We start from the raw sequence: 21,506 nt of genomic DNA on the forward strand, positions 1-21,506 counted from the left end.
ATCACAATATTCAATTTATTGGGAGGTCTTAAAATTTCTAAATGTACTTTCGAGCCCTGTCGACTTCGGATTACCACATATACTGTATGCTGCCTTGTTCAGGACGGACAGTATATGCGATAGTCCCCAAACCACTGCACTCACTGTAGATTGCCTTATTCAGGACGGACAGTGGGCACAGCAGCCTGGACGACGGTCTGTTCAGCCAATACAGATGTTAACTATGGCTAGCCTCTCTACTGAGGTCAGCCTCTCCGTGGCAGGCCTTATCAATACCGAAATGGCCTTCCAAATTATCTCTCCAAACCAATGGACGGACAAGGAATTAAGCTTTATTTAATTCATAAAACTTACATTGTTTTCTTCGTCTTCTTTCCTCGGCCGAACGCTATTGACAATAACATCGACGATTGCTAATGCTCGGTATTTATACCCTTTTATCACGTGACATTAGACATTGACTAATAAAAGAATACAAGTGGGTAGACCTCAATATTTGGGAATCATTACACTACCCATGCCTCCGATGATATGCGTCCCGAATGTATGATCAATAAGTAAAATGAATAAGTACTGAATTTAAAATAGTTTAATACAATTCAAAGCAATTTGAAGTACAGCGGAACTCTTCCTGAGTATAACCGAAAGTTAGCAAATACTTAAAAACTCAACTTTCTCCTCCCTCATCTCTTCATCAATGCCAACCTCACGAAACCGCTTAATTTGTCTGGTTACGACAATCCTCTTACTGACTTCTGTCTGAACATCAACATCAATCAATGGATAGCTTCCTCTTGCGACATTCACAATCGGCTTCCTTTGAGGCAACCTCTGGTTTACTGGAAGAAAGAGAAATCTTGGTTTGAGGAGCATACTGCTTAGCAGGTGTCGTATGTTTCCGAATGACTCTTCCCTCCAACAACTGATCTTTAATGGCACTTTTCTCTTGCCTGATTTGGTCATCTCTCGTGTCACCTTCATTACTACTGTCGCCACTGTCAATTGAAATATTACCAATTACATCTCCATAGTCCTGTTTCAACCACTCTTCCACTGACTGTTCTGCATCTTGCACTTCCACAGATTTACTGTTGCATGGAGTTGATTCTTTAGCATGATCTCGTTTTCCATCTAGTTTGATGGGCTCTTACCAGGGTGACTTCTTCTTTCGTGCCTCTTCACATTGATTTCCTTGTTACTGTTGTAATTGCAGTAAGTACAATTGAAGGTTCGCTTAGCACATTGCAACACATGCTTCTTATAATCATCTTCAGCTCTTGTTACATATGTACACATTGGACATCTACGACTTTGTCCTGGAGTTACTTTTGTTTTTGCCATCTACAAAAAATATAGTATTGGAATGTACTCTTTTTTACATAGTAACTACAAATTTATTACATGTCAATTTCATAATCATTCAACCAGATAGGTGGCTTGCGAGACCTACTTGGACGAGCATTATCTGAAGGTTTGGTTTCAGAAAAAATATCAACATCACATGTATCATGATCAACATCAGATGTTTCTATCCTAACTTCATCATTCAATATGTCATCATGTTCACCAGATAAAACTTGTTTGCACTTTTTGTGCATCCGGTGTACTTGAATTACTTGATCGGAACCCCTTGAACCACAATTCACTAAGTATGACCAACGAAAAGTGAAGATAACGAACAGTGATCAATCTCATAACTCCTATAAGCAACAGAAAATAGATAGTTGGGCAAACACAGGCCCCTTGACACACAAGAGGTGGGACCAGGTGCCTAGGAGGAGTAAGCATCTCCTGTCGACCGGTCACACCCGCCGTGAGCCCTATATCCTGATCAGGTAAACGGAGTTATCCGTAGTCAAAATCAAAACCAATCTGATATCTTTTTAACAACTATCGTATGTAGGGGCCTTGCCAGAAGCTTGTTAACTTCGGTGATGTCCCAGGTTTCCTTCTAAGAAATAGACATACAATTCCTCACCATGATCAAGCGTTTTCCATTTTAAGTTGCGGTCATGGTAGTGTTTTTGTGTAATCATTGACTGGTTCATCTTATTCCTAACAGATGCATGTGCATTTTCAAGACGTCCTTACAATTTCCATACCCATTTATTGCTGGGTGTCTCTTTTATTTCAGATGACATCTCATATCGGAGATCTAAAGGGGTAGCCACTTCCCTTCCACACATCATGTTGGGTGTCATGCTTGTTGGTTCGTGTATGGAACTTCGGTGCACCATCTTAATGAAAAGCAAATGCACATCCCAGTCTGTATGATGATCGTTCACAAAAGCACTGAACATTGTTGTAAGTGTTCTATTAAAACGCTCAACCATCCTATCAGACTGGGGATAGTATGGAGTGGTATGCGTTTTCTTTATGTCAAGTAACTTATATTACACATTTCATTGAAAAGAATACTTTCATATTACGGGGTTAGATCTGAGTGTACTACTGTTGGTACTCCAAATCTAGCAATCACCTCTTCGACAATCTTTGCAACAACCGTTGACGCTTCCATATTAGGTATTGCAAAAAATTCTGTCCACTTCGTGAAATAGTCTGCAACAACTAGAATGTATCTGTTTCCATTAGTTGTCAGAGGTAGCTAGCCTTCCAAGTATGTCAATGGCAATTCTTTCTAGATACCAACTTCATAAGAGCTTTGTTCGCTTGAGTACATGTAGGTACTTTCCACCTAGTGAATGCAAGGTGAAGATAACGAACAGTGATCAATCTCATAACTCCTACAAGCAATACAAAATAGATAGTTGGGCAAACACGGACCCCTGGACACACCAGAGGTGGGATCAGGTGCCTAGGAGGAGTAAGCACCCCCTGTTGACCGGTCACACCCGCCGTGAGCCCTATATCCTGATCAGGTAAACGGAGTTATCCGCAGTGAAAATCAGTATGCCAAGAACGGCTTAACAATCGGTATGAAACACGTCAGACAGCATTTGACCCAATGCGAGGTTGTGTTGACGAACTAGATCGTTATAACGACCATAGAATTTGCGAAATGCTGACTTCAATCGAGACTGTTGAAATCCCTGTACCATCAACTTGTTTGTCAGTAGCTTACCTCGATTTAAAAGCTGACTATACCCAGAACAAGTTCTTGCATATCGAATCAGTTTAGATATATAAACACCATATGCAGGTGATAATGCAATATTGCTACACAAATATGGGAAGTTGACGATGGAGAAGCTGGAATCATCCCGTTTGTCATACAGTTGAGTTGTCAGTTTGCCGTTAATGTCTACTTTCAATAAAATATCTAAGTATGAAGCAGAAGTGGACGACTCTGTGGTGTCCTTTATTTCGAGCTCACAGGGATATATCAAATCGACATATGAATGAAAGCTATCATTGTTAATAGACAAAACGTCATCGATATATCTAAAAGTCGAATTGAAGGTCACAGCGAGAGATTTTTTCTTCTCACGTAGATGTTTTTGAATAAATTCTGCTTCATATGAATACTTCACAACCACATATATAAGAGTGTACATCTCTTTACAGACCAGGCCAATAATAGGACTGACGAGTCCGAACCAACGTTTTATGTATACCAAGATGACCCGCTATTCTACAATCATAATAATGTTTTAGTACATTTCTTCGTTCGGTTTTGGGAACAATAGCTTGTACGACATCTTGTCCCGTAGCGAAGTCAGTCCATGTCCTGTACCAGACATCATTATCAATGACAAGCCTGTCCCACTGTGCACAAAGATACTTTACAGTGACTAATCCTGATGACACATCTTTAGTAGGTCTACTATTGTACACTAACCAATCTTTTACTTTCCTGATGTCCTTGTCCTCATTCTGGAGACATTTCAAAGGTTTCGTCAGGATCAACTAGTTCTCCATGTTCGCTCTGCAGATATTGACGTGGTCGATAATACCATGGTCTACTTTACATTGTTTACAATATTGCCGACTAAGACTGTCCGCATTGTCATGCAACTTGCCTGCGCGATGTTCAATGGTGCTGTCAAATGTTGACATTCATCCATCGGGCGAATTGACCTTCGGTATCTTTAAAATCCATGAGCCATCTCAGCGAGCTGTGATCTGTACGCAATGTGAAATGGCGACCGTACAGGTAGTGCTTAAAATATTTCACAAAATAGACTGCAGCCAATAATTCTTTTCTCTTGATGCAATATTTATTTTCCGATTTTGATAAACTCCTACTTGCAAATGCAATAGGCTGTTCTATGCCATCTTGAACCTGTGACAATACTGCGCTAATAGCATAACTGCTTGCGTCTGTGTTCACGATAAATCTTGTATTGAAATCTGGATGCACCAGTACAGGTGTGGTCGACAATTCCTTACGAAGGATATCAAAAGCATCCTAACACTTGTTGTTCCAAATAAAATGTGCACCTTTCTTTGTTAGGTCACGAAGTGGCTTTCCTATTAATGCAAGGTTTGCCATAAATCGTCAGTAGTAGCTACAGAACCTTACGAAGGACCTGAGCTCTGATACATTAGTGGGGACTTCCCATTTCTGTACAACCTTAATATTATCTGGATGAGTTGATATCCCTTGTTAGGACACGATGTGTCCTAGGTATTCTACCTTTGTAGCAAACAATTAATATTTTGTGGCTTTCAATTTAAGTCCTGCTGTTTATAAACAATCTAAAACTTGTGCAATGTTGGCAATGATACTCTACAGTTTTTCCAACTACAATTATATCATTAAAGTATACAAGACAAACCCATTGTAAACGTCTTAGTACCGTCTCCATAAGTCTCTCAAATATTGCTGGGGCGTTGCAAAGCCCGAATGGCAAGACTTTAAAGCTGTATAGACCCCTTCTGGTCGTAAAGACCCGTCTTTTCTCTGTCATGTGAAACGACCTCCACTTGCCAGTAACCAGCATTTAGATCCAAGGTGAAATTATACTGAGTGTTGCACCAGTATATACAAGTAATTTTACCCTAAAGCCATTCATGATTGCCTCAATAAATATTACAGTTTCACCAGCTTTTCGGCTTAAACCTATACGATTTGTAGATTCGTCCTTTTTCATCCTAGTATTCTGTTGGTAATTCTCTTTTCAGGGGTAGACCCTTGATGTACTTTGTCTTCAATCATACTCTGGTATTTTAAGCAATTCTTTTTCACATGACCATTTTTCTTGCAGAAATGGCAGGTCACTCCTGTAGAATTAGGCTTAGCAAAACTTTGTTAATTTTAATCTTCATAACTTTCATCTCCCTTTGGAAACCCTGCACTGTTTTCAGTAGGGAAGTGATAGTGTCTCCGGTCTCAGCCTTCTCCTGTGGCTTCATCTCCCTTGAATAACCTTTGCTCTCAGTCAAACGTCGTTCGCTGAATTGAAGGCATCTAATTCTACGGTATGCCTGATTACATCATTTAAGTCTACAAGCCAGGCCTCCTTGATGCGTGATCGCATGTCACTTTCCTTTATGGCGTCAATGAACTGCTCTTTGACAAGGGTTTCCCTTACTTCTATTGGGGCTGTTGGATAGGCCATGTTTTGTTTACTAGTAGACGCAAGTCCTGTCCAAGCTCCGGCGATGACTTTGCGGCCCTCTGCCTCCGCTCCCACAACTGCGGCCGGTACAGCTCCGTTCGATTTAATGGCAAAGATCTTTCCTCGAGTGTCTTGCTTAAGAGTCGATAGTTACATATGTCCCCTACTGGCAGATTTCCAAGAACACTCTGTACTTGACCCCGCAAAGCGTCCGCTAAATACATACCATTTTCAGTGAACGTCCACTTATTTAATTCCACACAAACCTCAAAATGGGACTTGAAATCCACCCATGATGTACCCCCAATCGAAATTATCAGGCTTCACAATGTCAACTTTACGTTTGTCAGCCTGTGCAATATTTTCAAGTCGGCGTGCGGTAATATTTGTTTTATTCTTCAATAGGAAATTATGACCAGACTTATTGGCATGATAAGGTGTGCCGGTGTGAGAAACCCTATCTGGCTCCTTTTCCGTCGTTCTACATAATTCAGTGAGATTGTCAGGCCTGGTAGATGTGTTTGGTTGGGCAGTTGTTCTAATTGATTTAGGTCTTGCACCTTGTCCCATATAATTTTGCTGAGCTATTGTAGTTCGCCTACTTTCAGGTAAGCTTGAATCTCTGGCGATAGTTTGACTTTTGTTAATACTAGCCCAAAGCTTACTTATCTCCTGTTCCAGTGCAATTGAAACGATTGAGAGTTACACCCCTTTGTTAAAGGATGTATCTCCCTTTGACTATGTAATTAAATCAGTGTAAATATTGTAATTAATATGTGTATTGATTAAATAGAGTTAACAAGAATTTATATTAATAAACAGAGAGAGAGAGAGAGAGAGAGAGAGAGAGAGAGAGAGAGCAGCCACTTTTGTATGATGTTGATAGAAATTGATAGCAGCCACTTGTGTATGATGTTGATAGAAATTGTAAATGTGGATGATGGAAATTGATGGTATTTCCATGTAAGGTAAATACTATAACAGATTGTTCCAGTGTCAGGACATGGTTGACATTGTGGTTTAATAAATTCTGAGCAATCAACAAAGGCACCTCAGGCAAGTATAGCTTACTGATAAATTGTGTATGCAAGTGGCAAGCACAAGTTGTTGCAGGCAAGTGGCATATGCAACTGACAAAGGAAAGTGACTATAAACAGGTGGCATGTGCAAGTAGTAAGCACAAGTTGTTGCAGGCAGGTGGCATACGCAATAGGCAGATACGAGTTGGTGAAGGCCAGTGGCTACAAACAGGCATAGATCTGACAAGTGCCAATTGTGCATAGGGGTTAAACATTAATATCTGTATATATAGCAACTTGTTGTACCTCTTGTGTTTAGGTAAACACCAGATAGGTGAAATTTACTATATTGATCATTGTTCATTAAAACTTGGGTGAATCGGGAATGAGCCTAGACACTCTGTAAACACCCGGCATGTTACACAATCATTTCAACATCTATTTCACTCTTAGCCATATTATATAGTAAGTTTAAAAAAAAAACATAAGCCAAATACAATAAGCAAATAATAAATACTCTTGAAAGTTTAATCAATATTTAATTCTACCCAAAATCCCGCCGCTGCCACCAAATTCTGTAACGTATTTGCTGAAGTACCAGGGACCTATATACTAACATAGTATATAGGTCCCTGGAAGTACCAACTATACGTTAGATTCGTATCACGTGACATTAGATATAGGCTAATAAAAGAATTCATTTAGTAAAGGTAATTTAACCAATAGAAATCTGCATGTTATTTTTAGATACAAGTAATCGGCTAGCACGGAGCTATTAGTTCGCGGAAAATGTTGTGTCTTATTTTCACATTTTAAACAAACAAACAAAAACCTCTTGTCCATGGATAATGAAATCATTGATTTGATTCGTTGACTTGAACTGTATTTACGAACACACGCTGACTGTGACTGTAGTAGGGAACGTATGTGTGTGAATTGCGTATTTTCTTATCACCAATTAAGGTAAGCTGTTATCTAATTATTGGAGATTAAGTGCCTGATATACTGTCACGACATTACAACTTTTAAAATATAGCATGTTCAGGTTAGAATGATACATTTCTTTTTATAGGAAGATATCTATTTTTAGCGATGGGAATTTCCTATCTCAGTAACTATATAAATAGGCATACCGTGGGACAGTGAGTCGTAACAAGATACTTCATGTAGAAAAGATGATATTGTAATTTCACATACTTGATATGTACGGAAGCATATTAGGGCTGCAGCAGTATCTTTTTTAGTTTGTTAATAACAAATTAATAATTTGTTATTTCAAATTGCTAATTTGTTATAACAGATTAGATGAATTTGTTATTTCAAGTTACTAAATTGCTATTTAAAATCATTAATTTAACAAGAGATCCACATGCTTTAATTGTTAGTAACCTGAGCATTAGTTAAAAGTATCACTACTGCAAAAGGCTATGAAATCGATACTAACTTTCCTGGTTGCATATATAAGCTACATATAATGTAAATTCCAGGCCCGTGGGAAGCAATTTCACTTGGGGGGTGGGGGGCACCACACCAAAGTAATTTACGACAAAAAAGTGATATCGACAAAACCATTACTAAAAAGATAACTGCATAAATATGTGCAAGCATTGAGGTGTACGTCATGTACATAAATTAATGTAATTATGTACAATTATAGAATCTAATTAGTTTCCCAGAAAACCCTCAACTTTAATTTTAAGTTTTGTTTTTGTTTTTTTTTTTGGAGGGGGGGTGTTAAGGATTTTTTAAAATCTTTTTTTGTTTTTGTTTATATCTTTATCATTTTGTTATCAATCATTTCTGAGTCATAAGGTATTTAGTACTCGTTAAACTTTCCAAAAATCGCCAGTCTGTGTTCACTTTCACTTACGAACTCCTCAACTATTTGTTCTGGATTCTGTTCATCAGTCTCATTTTTATGAACATGCAATAAAAGCAAATTGTTTGTTCGTATTTGGCTCATTGTTGATCTCAGTGATGTTTTCAATCTTTTCAAGGCGCTGAATGAGCGCTCACTGGTAGCGTTAGTTGCAGGAAGTACCAAAATTAGTTTGAGAATTTTGAGGATCTCGGCAAACAGACTTTTTTCATTCGAATGTCTGAAAAATTCAACCACACTTGGTATATCTGGCGTAAAGTCTTTTGGCAAAACAGTCTTTAACATTATAAGCTGACAGTGAAGATCTTTTGGCTTCAAATCTGTATCATATAGGGTCGTGACAAAATTGAATTCTTCTTAAAACGTTTGACCTGTGCAAGCCTTAATTACGAGGTTTTCAAGATTAACATAAGCTTTGTAACCTGGTTGGTCAAATCTAGATTTTATGACAGCTAAAAGCAGATCTAATGCCTCGTAGAAATCTTTCCTATACATATCTACACACGATGAAAAAGTTTTTCACCCAGTAAATACCCAAAGAAGAAATCAAACCTGCACATATAAGCAGCCACTCCCCTAATTCTGTTTCTCATTTCTACCTCACGCACGTATTGGAGGCTTTCATCCCAAACATTTCTTAGAATTTCGTAGTTTGACAAAATGCTAAAAAATGTGTCGGCATTTATTGTCCATCTTGTGGGACACAAAACCCTTATTCCCGCTGACGTTTTCTCTAGATTTTGGGCATTTTTTAATGTATTGAAAATCATCTCCCTTCTTGGAGATTCTTTAATCAAATTTGTTATGTCCTTTGCAATGTCCAGGGTGTCTCTAAGCAACTTACATCCCTTAATAGAATCACTGCAAGCTAGGTTAAGAGCATGACCATAACAATGTATGTAAAGGGCTCTGGGTTCAAGTGCATGAATTTTTGTTGCAACACCTGTCTTTGAACCAGCCATAGAAGCAGCCATGTCATAACACTGGCCTCGTACTTTGTTGATAGGCAGATTGAACCTCAAAAGGGCATCTTTAATTGCTAGGGTTATTGAATTAGCCCCAATGTCAGAAAGACAGTACATCCCTAATAAATCTTCATGAGCGGTAAAATTTTGATCAACCCATCGAATGCATAAAACAAGTTGCTCTTTGTTGGAAATATCTCGTGTTTCGTCTGCCATTATTGAAAAGAATTCAGACGATTTGATGAAAGCAACAATTTGTCGCAAAACCTGCAACCCCATCACCTGCAAAATTTCATTTTGTATATCTGGAGCAACATATTTATTTGTCTTGCGTTGTAGCCATTCCTGAAGCTGAGGATCGCGTTTAGCCTCTAGCATGAGAAGCTGATTAAAGTTCGAGTTTTTCTCGTCTTTGTCACCCCGAAGAGCAATTCCTTGTCGAGCAAGAAACTTCAAAATGTTTGTGATTTTAAGCAAATTCTCTCTGTTAGATTTCTTCTCGACTTCGTGCGTCTTTGAAAGACATTCTCCAACATCTTTAACCTCCTCCTTTATCGTAAACTCCCTTTCCATTGCCTCTTTAAGGCAATCACTTTTCTCGTGTGTGGCGAATTTTGTGGTTGCTTTTTTCCAGTTTTTAAAACCACTTCATATGAAAGAGTCTTCTTCTGAAATGATTTTATGCAAGGAAAACAGAATACAACATCTTTGATTTCTACATAATGTAACCAAGACCACCGATCAAACCAGGATACATTGAAAGATCTCATCTTTTTACCAAACTTTTTTGCTGGAAAGAAAATATTCCATGGCTGATTTGGGGTACTACCGATCTCTGGTGTATGCCATTTTTCATGTACAACCTGGGCCTTTTGAACTGGTATTTCTGAGATATCATCTTCTGAAGAAGAAGAATCAATAAAGGAAGCAACCTTAACATGTTTGTCTGTTTCTTTGTTTGCAGTTTCCCCCAATTTACCTGTTTCAATAAACTCCTCATTTGTGTTAGACTCCAAGAGTGGGGAAGAACTATCTTGTGATTGTTTTGGTTCAAATGAGCGATGAGGTTCAGAATCCTCAAAGGATAACCTCGAACGCTTTGAAAGAGGTTCCTCATGCTTGTGAATGCAGGCAACAAAATGATTAGGTGTCCAACCATCTATTTTTGTAGCAATTGTTTGAGTCCATATGATGTGGATAGCATCCTGATATTCTTTAGCATCAGCACGGTCAAGAGGAACAATAAGCTGATTATGATCTTGTCTGTTTACACCAGGGTTTTGTACCTCGGGGAAAATCGACATGATTGGTTTCTGCAAAACGTTAGAAGCTTCGAACATATGTAAAAGGCTTGAATAGTAACCGTTCTGGGTTGTTTTTATTGTTTCCTTTTGTAACGAAGCAATCAAATCACCAGTAATTAAACACTCTTCGGACAGGGAACTTTCAAAGACATATTGAAGTGAACTTTTGTTTGTGGACATGGTCACAAAAGTGTTTTCATTCGTGTAGCGCTTCAGGTTTGAAACAAGTTCAAACACAATTCGTACCCTCATTTCCTTAAAATTGTCCTCATGTCTAAACACAAAAAAGAGAGTTCTGAATAAACAATTCCCATCACCATATATCTGAATCGGGATAAGCTCAGAAGGAGCATCATTTGGATAAAGCTCTGAGGAAACAGCATCTTTTCGAATATTCGGAGTTGGGATATTAGGTATGCTTGTTGGAAGAGGATATTTCTTAAAAATTTGCCCTTTGAGTCTAACAAGAAAACTTAGTGCTCCCCATCCCTTTTTTCCTGCATTCCTTGCTTCTTCGTTCACTTTTTCGAAAAATGTCTTTCTTTCGTCCGTCTGGGCATACATTGTGAAATGTAATCAAAGTTAAAACTGCGGAAGGTTGATCTTACACTGATACGATACTGTCTACTCTTAGACCAAGAATGAAACAGGTCTTGACAGCCTGAGACTTTACAAGCTTTGAAAAAGTTGTTACACGTCATGACCTACGTCACATTGGGGGTGTTACGTCACTGATAAATAGTACTTCACACATTCTCGGGTTTACCTTTACAATAAAAACTGTGATGATAAAAAAGTCAACAATTCATCATATTAGCTTTACAAAAAGATTTTAAATATATACAAACGTTGAACTGGTATTAGGGCAGTTGGGCATAGACATTTTTGTATCAAGACGAAGTTTCTATGAACAAGCTATCTAATGAATTATTAGACCTTGAAAGTTAGTCAAGTTCACACATATTAAATACCTTTTGATCAGTCGTCCCTTGCGAGATTTTTTCACTCGTATGAGTCGTCAACAATTACCGGTAAAAGACTTTAAACGAAACTAGTGCCGGGCACTTGGCAAAGGAACATTCACTACATATCATGGGTTTGACGCCAGATGCGGAGATGGGAACGAGAACCGAACCATTACTTCATGATTTCGACCTTTTGGATGATGCCCTAAGAAATGTTAAGGCATTAAGTGCTTTTCATAATATTTTTTTTTTTATTTAAGCTAAAGGACAGTCCCACTAACTGACTCTGAGTCTCATTGAATTAAATGAACTTTCTGCTTAAAAATAATTATACATTACACTATATGTGAATTTTACTATATGAATTTTTTTTTGAAAAATAATGGGGGGGGGGGGGACCCCCCCCCCCCCCGGTTCCTACGGCCATGAATTCTATTCATATTACATTCAGCTTTTGCAGATTAGCTCAGACTCAGGCGATCTTTAAGGCCCATGAACCTCTTGTTTTGCTTTATTGCCACTTTAGTTACTACTGTGAATTATTGTAACTTATAAAGCCTTTTAGTACATGATGCTAGATCTGATATTGAGCACATAACTTTCAGTTTGCAGGAAACCCATTTTGAAAATGTATGCTTGTTCTTGAACGTTTTTGTCCCGGCGGTATTTCACATTTTTTCTATAAAAATATGTATGAATAATTATATCTCCCCTTCCCAGAAAGGGGACATATTGTATTAATGTGAATTCTTCTTCTTCCGCTTCTCATACTAAGTTTGTCCGGGACATAGTTTTTTGTCTTTTGACATAGACCTTTGATATGCGGAGACTATGGAGAGAAAATTCATGATTGTCTATTATGATCTCTTGTCCTTGATATTGATAATCTGTTAAATTTCTCATAACAAATTACTAATTCGTTATAACAAATTACTAATTTGTTATAACAAATTACTAATCTGAAATATCAAATTAATAATTTGTTATAACAGATTACTAATTTGTTATAACAGATTAATGATGTGTTATAACAAATTAATAATTTGTTTAAACAAATTAGTAATTTGTTATAACAGATTAGTAATTTGTTAACAAATTAGTAATTTGTTATAACAAATTAGTAATTTGTTATAACAAATTAATGATCTGTTATAACAAATTATTAATTTGTTATAACAAACTAAAAAAAGATACTACTGCGGCCCTAATATGCTTCTGTAGATTACCAATAAAGCATGTGGGCCTCTTGTTAAATTAACGATTTTAAATAGCAATTTAGTAACTTGAAATAACAAATTGATAAGCTGTTATAACAAATTAACAATTTGAAATAACAAATTAATAATTTATTATAACAGATTGATAATTTCTGAAAACAGATTAGTAATTTGTTATAACAGATTAGTAATTTGTTATAACAAATTAATAATCTGTTATAACAAATTATTAATCTGTTATAACAAATTATTAATTTGTTATAACAAACTAAAAAAAGATACTGCTAATATGCTTCCGTAGATATGTCATGTATTCTGGACTTAGTATTATAATTCAAATCCAAAAAGAAAAGAAATATAATATAACATTTCTGTAGATTTTCAAATACGAAGGGAAGATATCTAAGGTCAAATACAGTAACAGCATGGGGCAATCAAGCAAACGAGAGAGAGAGAGAGAGAGAGAGAGAGAGAGAGAGAGCTAGCTAGCTATACCATGGGTATATTAAATACACACTACAGGCTTATGTCCATTTTCTCTCTCTCTCTCTCTCTCTCTCTCTCTCTCTCTCTTGAAAAAAGTATCTAAGACTCCGTGTAGAGAGGATTTATGTATATCATGTGAAAATTTGCAGCGTTTTCTTTTCTTTGTGTTGTAGGGAAGCAAAGTCTATTTCGGAATACGGAGATTCTGTTTGTTTATCCCATCATGCCTAATCTAGGTGATATTTTTATTTTCCTTTAAAGCAATCTAGAAATTGTACACATATATAGGTTTGATCAAATAAATTGTTGGGTGTTCTTTATTTAGAACTTTCCGGAAGAAGAGTATTTTGGCTGAAAACAAGTTTGCGGAAAATATCCAGAAATGCAATTTCAGGTAAACTGAACTTAATTTTTCTCACGTCACAATTACACAATTGTATACAGAGATTTAGTGTTTTCTATAAAAGCGATGGAATAAATCACTAAATATTTCAAGGCATGCATATGATTACGGAGATTGACAACATGTGCAGTTATAGATTCGAGTAGTCATTGGGTCGGGGAGAATAGTTTATCAATATTTCTTATAAAGGAGCATATTTTTCTTAGAAAAGATTGCTTGTTTGAATTCATTACATTTTTAAATGTAATAATATTTTGAAACGTAATTGTTTCGGTGATAAACATTGTTTTCTTATATCAATCAGATACTTGTAATTAAACACGTAGTGGAATTCATCACCAATTTCATTATAATCACATTTATTTAATATTACAAAGTCATGTTTCTCTGGCCTCGTTTCGCCAGCGTCCACTTTCAATAGGCAAGTGATGACTACAGGTTCGAAATTTACCAAAGCTTATAGGCCTAGCATCTTTTCTGGGTAAGATATCCAAATATTTTTTCGAATTTTAATTCATCCGTCTATAGTTCATAGTTTTTGATAGCGTTTTATTTCAAAACAACAGAACGATAACACGTATTGGCAGTCTTTGTCATGGCTTTACCTAATAAAACATATATCCAATTCAACGACAATGTTCATATTAATACAAACCATCAGTATGTATATGAAATACACTCTGTAATGAAATGCATGATCTACAACGACTTTTGGATAGTTATGTTGTAGCATCAATAGTCCATGCATGTTTGAGTCAATCAATCAATAATTCACTCAATATTTTCAATCAATCAATCAATCAATATTTCAGTCCACCAATGTGTCAATCAATCAATATATCAATCAATAATTTATTCAATATTTTCAATCAATCAATCAATCAATATTTCAATCCACCAATGTGTCAATCAATCAATAATTCACTCAATATTTTCAATCAATCATTCAATGTCAATAAACCCAATTATTGGCCACGGACCTGGACAAAAGCAAAATCTGTGGTAGGCTTAGCAAAATTCGGCCATTTGTCTCCATGTATGTATAAGAACTGTTAACGTGCATGAAGACATCCGCCACGAGCGGGCAAAATTTTGCTCAGGTCATGACAGGGAGACTGCTTATCAAATAGCAGTTTGGTTAAGGAAATATTCTAGCGTTTCTTTGGACATTGCTGAACAATCCATCCCGGATGGTGTTTAAAAACATAACCTGAGCAATATCAGACAATGCATACTGTGTTTGTGAAATTTGGAAGAGCGTTGTTGAAGACCTAGGTATTTTATGTATTCGGCATTGTGTGGTGTTACGAATGGCGCTAAAGATTTGATAATACGCTTACGTGCGTTGTCTGCTGCAATATTTGAGAACGTATGTGTATAGTAACGCCTGGGAAGAATCTGAGACGATATGAACCGAGTTTGTGGAAGAAAAGTTTGTAAATAGGCAATAGTTAATTTAAGAAATTTTCGCAATCTAGCCACTGGCGTTGTACCAATACTGCCCCCCCCCCCCCATTAATTAATATAACATCAGGCTTACCACTTTGTGCAACAATAGGCTCCACCTCCTTCCACACCATACCATTCTTACCGCACAAAAGATTGTGCTTTAGTAGATCCATATGCGGGTTTCCGAAATGCTTTTCTGCGTGGCGAGCAGGATAATGAATAATGGAAGAGGCAATAATCCAGACAGTAGTACGGGAACCTACAAACTTGAGTATTGAATTAGGAAAAAATATTGCAGGTAAACTTAAAATTTTAAATTTTAGGCTTTGATATAGGAATTAAATGATTGACATTCCCATCTGCCTCTAGCCTCAATTTCGTGTAGGGGATCTAGACCGATGAATTCAATAGACCTGTGCAATAATGATGCAAGTTGATATTTTGTGAGCGGTTTGGCATTAAGGTGGCAGTAAAATGGGCCACGTGATTGATCTTATGGACAAAAAGTTGTGCATGTGCTTGAACAATGAATCTGCTCGTGAGTTGAGTGAAATGTGTAACGTAGAACCCCTATTGCATTGATGTTTTGAGCCAGTCATAAAAAAACAACGAAATATGTACATCACCTATTGATACGTCATTGTACAATAGTGTAGGAATGGCATGACTAGCAACAACCCGCAACAATGCAAAAAATGCCAACTGAAATGCGGTGGAAAACATGGCGGCTTCGTATGAGCTTGAATAAACTATTGGTAGGATAGATATTAACTGGTTCAGTATACGAAGAGTGATAGGGAAACGGGCATGCTTTACTGGGTTCAACCTATGGAATCCCTGTAGCATTTAGCTTACTATGAATGTTTTGTGTTGTCAATACCGCCCTCTAACTGAATGTTTTAACTAATGCACTTAACCGTTGAAAACGATACTTAGGTGGCACTTAAGAAAGCAATATAATTGACAAACTGGTCAACTGGTGGGGGCCAACATAGCTGGAATTCATATTTGGTACGAAAGTTTGAAAAGAGTTTATGCCTATTTGATAAGTTGATGCTGTGTGGTTTAAGGTATGAGCCTTTAAAATGATAATCGAAACGCTTGAGGTCAATGAATCCATAATTCACTGAATATTTTGAATCAAACAATGAATATTTGAATGCACTAATGTGTCTGTGGTTTTTGACTGATTTGAAGGGTTACCTGGTAGGAAACCTAGGATTGCATATATACATGAGCCATAACACAGCATCGATGTAACCAAAGGAGATTGGGGGATTTTTTAAGCCTTAACTGCCTATCGTACTCGAGCTGGTTAGAATTAGTGTCACGACCATGTACTATGCGAATGGCATGGATATATATTTTAGATGCCCTGGATGTCAGAAGGGTGCCTAGCTAAATTTATACTTGCGAACATTAAAAATCTATCCAGTTATCAATCGTGGCAATGTTGTTATGTTTAACCTTGGGTTCGACAACTAATTGACCTTGAATGATTGAAAATTTGTGCATATCATGATTCTTGTGCGATTGCGAATTCAGGAGGTTAGATAGATTGACATATTGCTTTGCCCAAATTTTATCTTTGATGGCTTGAGAAACGTGAATCCCAAGCTCATCAGTAATGCTTGTAATAACAAGAGATGTTTGTAAAACATATATGCCCCCCATGGTGCAAAATTGAAAAGGGGTATACACGTGCCTAATTTGATTGATAGTAGTATCACCAATTAGAAATATTGAGCAGACAATATCTTCCAATGTCAGGAGTGGATTGACCAAGTGACCTAAAAATCAATAGGGGTCATCTACTCCTTATGCTGTACCAGATTTGGTGTCAATCAAGAAAATAATTCTTAAAATTAGGAACCAATTAAACCATCAATAGGGGCCATCTCCTTAAGAAGTATCGATGTACCAAATTTGATGTCTGTCAAGCAAAGGGTTCTCAAGACATTGATTGGACAGTATATTTCTAAGTCCAGTTTGACCATTGATCTCTGGCCATGTGACCTCAAAATCAAGACGGGTCATCTCCTGAAGATGCACCAGTGTACCAAATTTGATGTCTGTCAAGGAAAGGGTTCTCTAGACATTGAGTGGTCAATATATACATATGTCCAGTTTGACATTTGGCCTTTGACCATGTGACCTCAAATCAAGAGGGGCATCTCCTGATGATGTACCAGTGTACCAAGTTTGATGTCTGTCAAGGAAAGAGTTCTCTAGACATTGAGTGGTCAGTATATTTCTATGTCCAGTTTGACCCTTGACCATGTGACCTCAAAATCAATAGGGGCCATCTACTCTTTGTGATGTACCAGTGTACCAAGTTTGATGCCTGTCAAGCACAGGGTTCTCTAGATATTGAGCAGACAAGGTCTTCCTATGTCTAGAGTAGATTGACCCTTGACCTGAAAAACAATAGGGTTTCTCTTCTACTCATAACCAACCCACATATGAAATATCATTACAATGAAACAATTGGTGATATTGAGTGGACAACACGTGGTCTACCGACCATCAGGTGCAAACCAATATGACCCTCTTCTTTGAAAAGGGGGGGGGGGCATAATAATTATATTATAATAAATAACCATTAAGTGCTGCACACAATCAATAAAAATGATACAGCATGTTATAAAAGTATTAAAAGGAAATTACCATAGCATTAAGACAGGTAATATCAAAACAATGCTAGCAAAACATCAATAATGTGAAGTAAAATTACGAAAATTAAAAACATGCTGTGCATTAAGAAAGGGGATTTTCACCTGTTATGAAGGGTGTCGCCGGTGGTTATGTGGATGCGACGGTTTCCGCGATTAGGCTGGGAGGCTACCTTTGTGATTGAATGATAGTTGTGCCCTCTATGACTATCTGGTTCTCCTCTTGGGGTTGACTTGATGTCGGACGGGGCTGAATCCGGGTTGGAATTGCAGGGGTCAGATTCTGTGTGGGCAGTGACCGAAGAGCTGGATGTTGTGCCGGTCTAGCGTAAAGCGATTTAGATGGGCGCTTGGTACGTCGCAACATTTTCTACGAAGTTGAACAATATTATCAGAGGAATAATATGAATCAGCACGTGTTGTCGGGTTAGCTAAGTAGGCCTAAATATAAACAATACGATCTTACAGATAAGTTTAAAAAATAAACAAAATTAAAGCTTAAATATTACAGTAGATGTATGGGAATAAAACAGCAACCCTTAAATCACTTAATTCAGTTAATTCAATAATATCAAAAGAACCGACCATGAAGCCAACACGACATGTACAATGCCGGTGGAGAAGCGAGTCGCCTTGCAAATGTCACAAAGGTCCTCCCTGTGACGGCACTAGTTTCATAACGTCAATAAGCCTGTAGTACTATTTACAAATTTATTTACAAATCTACATATATATACAAGGACACGTTCAGAAGTATATGAAATTCACAATCCAAAAATCACATGCTTTCACCTTCACTGTTAAACTCGATCTCTCCTTTCTCACGAGGTACATGTACCTCCTAATTTAATCCACTCCCACAAGACTCTTTCTCAAGCAAAATACATAAATTCATCAACTTACTTTCATCTCTCAAACTTCGATCATTCAACAGAGACAGAAAGCATTCAAACCAATTAACTCAGAAACCCCCCACATTCGCTCTCCTCTCTAACTCTGGGCCAATTTGTTGCTCATAAACTGGTTAAGGTTTTGGTTTATGAGTTTGAAAATAGTTTTCAAACCAGTTTTGGTTTCACTTTGGTTTACAGCGAAGAAACAAATGAACAGTTTAAATAACATATATGGCGTCTAGAAGACAAAAACAAGTATGTGTATCTCTAATCCTTCATAATACATTATTAGAAAGCGATGATACAGAAGATCCTGAAGTTGGGCTATCTCAAATCCAAATGCAAACATCAATGTGCTCTGCTCTGATGAGCCTGGTCCCTCAACGTCGGATCAGAGTCCCTAGATTTCCTTTTTATGTTGAGGAGGTAATTCCCCAGTATACCGAGCATCATTTCAGACAAAGATTTAGAATGAGTCAAGAAACTTTTACATCCCTCTTGTCAATGTTTGAAAATTTTAAAGACAAAACAATAATATCAATGGAAAAACAATTATTCCTTTTCCTACGCTACCTAACAACTCAAATGACAATACAAGCCATCGCTGACCAATTTGGAGTATGTGAATATACAGTACATTATGTATTTGGTATCGTGAAACGTCTTGCTAATATTATTTGTCGAGAATTTCTAAAGCAATACATAAAATGGCCTGTTGGTGAAAAAGTTTCCAACATCGCCATGCTGGATTGATTTCCCGCCTCTTTCGTAAACTGAATAAACTGCCCCCAGAGGTGGTTTAGTTGGTTTAACGAACTGGTTTAAGTTTTGGTAAAAACAAATAAAAAACCAGTCCTGGTTTTAAACTAGTTCAAAACCAGTTCGAAAAACAAATGAATAGTTTACTAAACTGATTCGAAACTAAAACTAGTTTAAGCACAACAAATTCGCCCTAAGTTGAACGGGCTAACTCACACGATACCTCTGGGAAAAGGCTAGACGACCAGCGCCTTGCACCTGTTACTTCAAACACACACACCCAATCTCTATTCCACGATGATTAATTGACAAAGAGATATAGCTCTATTACACAAAACCCATTAAAATAAACGTTGAGCTGTCAAATTAAGCAAAAATAATTGAACGTAAATACGTACCGCAGTTTAGATATGTTTTACTATACCCAAATATATGGTGAGTCAGGCGAGAACAGGGCGATGGTGTTGAATAGGATCTGTAAGTCTCGTTTCGTTTCACTTTCGGTTTTACTACTTCCGGGTACAACAACGTGTGGAAGATATACAATCGTAATAGAGAGTCGGCGCTAATATGTAATTTGGTATATTGTTTAGCGATCGGCTGCATACATGAGACTGGTAAAACTCTGCCATGTAGCTTATTTAGGTTCCTAGTCGATACTACAGTAAGGAAGCGGTGGATACAAAGATGTAGGTACGTAATATTATCATGTCAAATTAACACACGTGTGTATAAACTGACAGAATATACTGGACTTGTGGTATAGATATTTCAGAGGGGGAGTAGGCCTACAAAAGATTTTGACAGACGAACTGAAAAAAAATGCAATAATGAAAAAAAATACCACAATTTCATAAATGGGGGGGGGGGGGTCAGTTTTTCTTCGTTATTGATTTCAACATTTATTAACATCTTTTACTACATAATTCCTTTCTGCCTGAAAAGGGGAAGGGACACTAATATATTGTTATTGTATCAATATAGAATAAATAACCTTGCTAGGAAAAGGAGAAAGGGTTGACAGGATATCCTTGATACTACTTGCCTGTATATAGGCTTCTGCATGATTAAATTTTGTATTGTGTTTCAAGAGAACTGGTATATATCTTTAATGTATAATTATGTAAAAGTGACACATGACCTTAATAAGAATGATTGTAACACTCATATTCTGTGCTTATTTCAGAAACTACAACTTTGTTGTTACTTTAAGTCAATAAAAACAGCAACTTATGATATATTATTTTTTTTTCATAGACACAAAGTTACGAAACCCGCTGAAGCAGAAGCATCTGCTTCAAACGTGCATGTAGGAACCGAAGTTGATACTGCTACCAATATAACTGTACCAGACAACAATGAAGTGCATCTACATGATCACGAGTATACAGCATCAAACCCTCAACATTTAAAAAGGTATAGTCTACGATACAAGTATTGTCAATACCAGATACTAGTACATCAAACCAGGAAGTTACAACTGTTGTTAAGTTTAGTGTCAGGTGGTTTTTCTGTATTTTCTTCATTCTCTTTTCAGTGTGATCTAAATTTATATGCACACCAAATACTATAATGGTATTGTTTTTGTTCTTACAGCTTCCCTTCAAGACTTGGATGTTACAAACTTGCAGTGAGAAATATACCTGCTTAATTAAAGGAAACCATCCATGACAATTGGGAACATCATAATGGAAAGACCCTGAAAAGGTATGTTTTAGCAGTTAATTCGTTAAGGAAAAATGAACAATGCACTTTCTACACACTGACTAGTTATCAATTTCACAGGTCAGCGCAGATTTCACAATATTCAATTACCTAGTAATTTTTTGGGGTTATAAATGTTGCTGTATACACCATTTTCTGTGGATATTTTTCATATGTTCATGAAATTTTGTTTGAAGGGATCATGAACCCTGTTTGGAGTGTCCATTCAACTGAAATATCAAAGTCAGAAGAATTGAAGATTGCAATGG

General features: G+C 37.0%; 1 protein-coding gene and 1 long non-coding RNA gene across 3 annotated transcripts in view; one reads left to right on the forward strand and one right to left on the reverse strand.

Annotated features, from left to right (window-relative positions):
* Positions 1 to 574: 574 nt before the first annotated feature.
* On the reverse strand, positions 575 to 20,581 carry LOC125652597 (uncharacterized). Its single transcript, XR_008803180.1, has 3 exons — positions 17,987 to 20,581; positions 15,301 to 15,475; positions 575 to 1,341 (listed from the first exon to the last, which is right to left on the reverse strand). It is a non-coding gene; the product is annotated as an uncharacterized LOC125652597 (long non-coding RNA).
* Positions 13,526 to 21,506, forward strand: part of LOC125652594 (TNF receptor-associated factor 3-like) — a 41,543-nt gene continuing 33,562 nt past the window's right edge. Inside the window, exons 1-2 of one of the 2 annotated variants that reach the window (XM_056165784.1) lie at positions 13,526 to 13,593; positions 13,683 to 13,751. The gene's annotated coding sequence lies outside the window, so the exon portion shown is untranslated. The remainder of the gene's footprint in view (positions 13,594 to 13,682; positions 13,752 to 21,506) is intronic. The other variant, XM_056165783.1, reaches the window with a different exon arrangement.

The sequence above is a fragment of the Ostrea edulis genome, chromosome 5 (genome assembly GCF_947568905.1).
Source record: "Ostrea edulis chromosome 5, xbOstEdul1.1, whole genome shotgun sequence".
In the NCBI taxonomy this organism is placed as follows: Eukaryota; Metazoa; Mollusca; class Bivalvia; order Ostreida; family Ostreidae; genus Ostrea; species Ostrea edulis.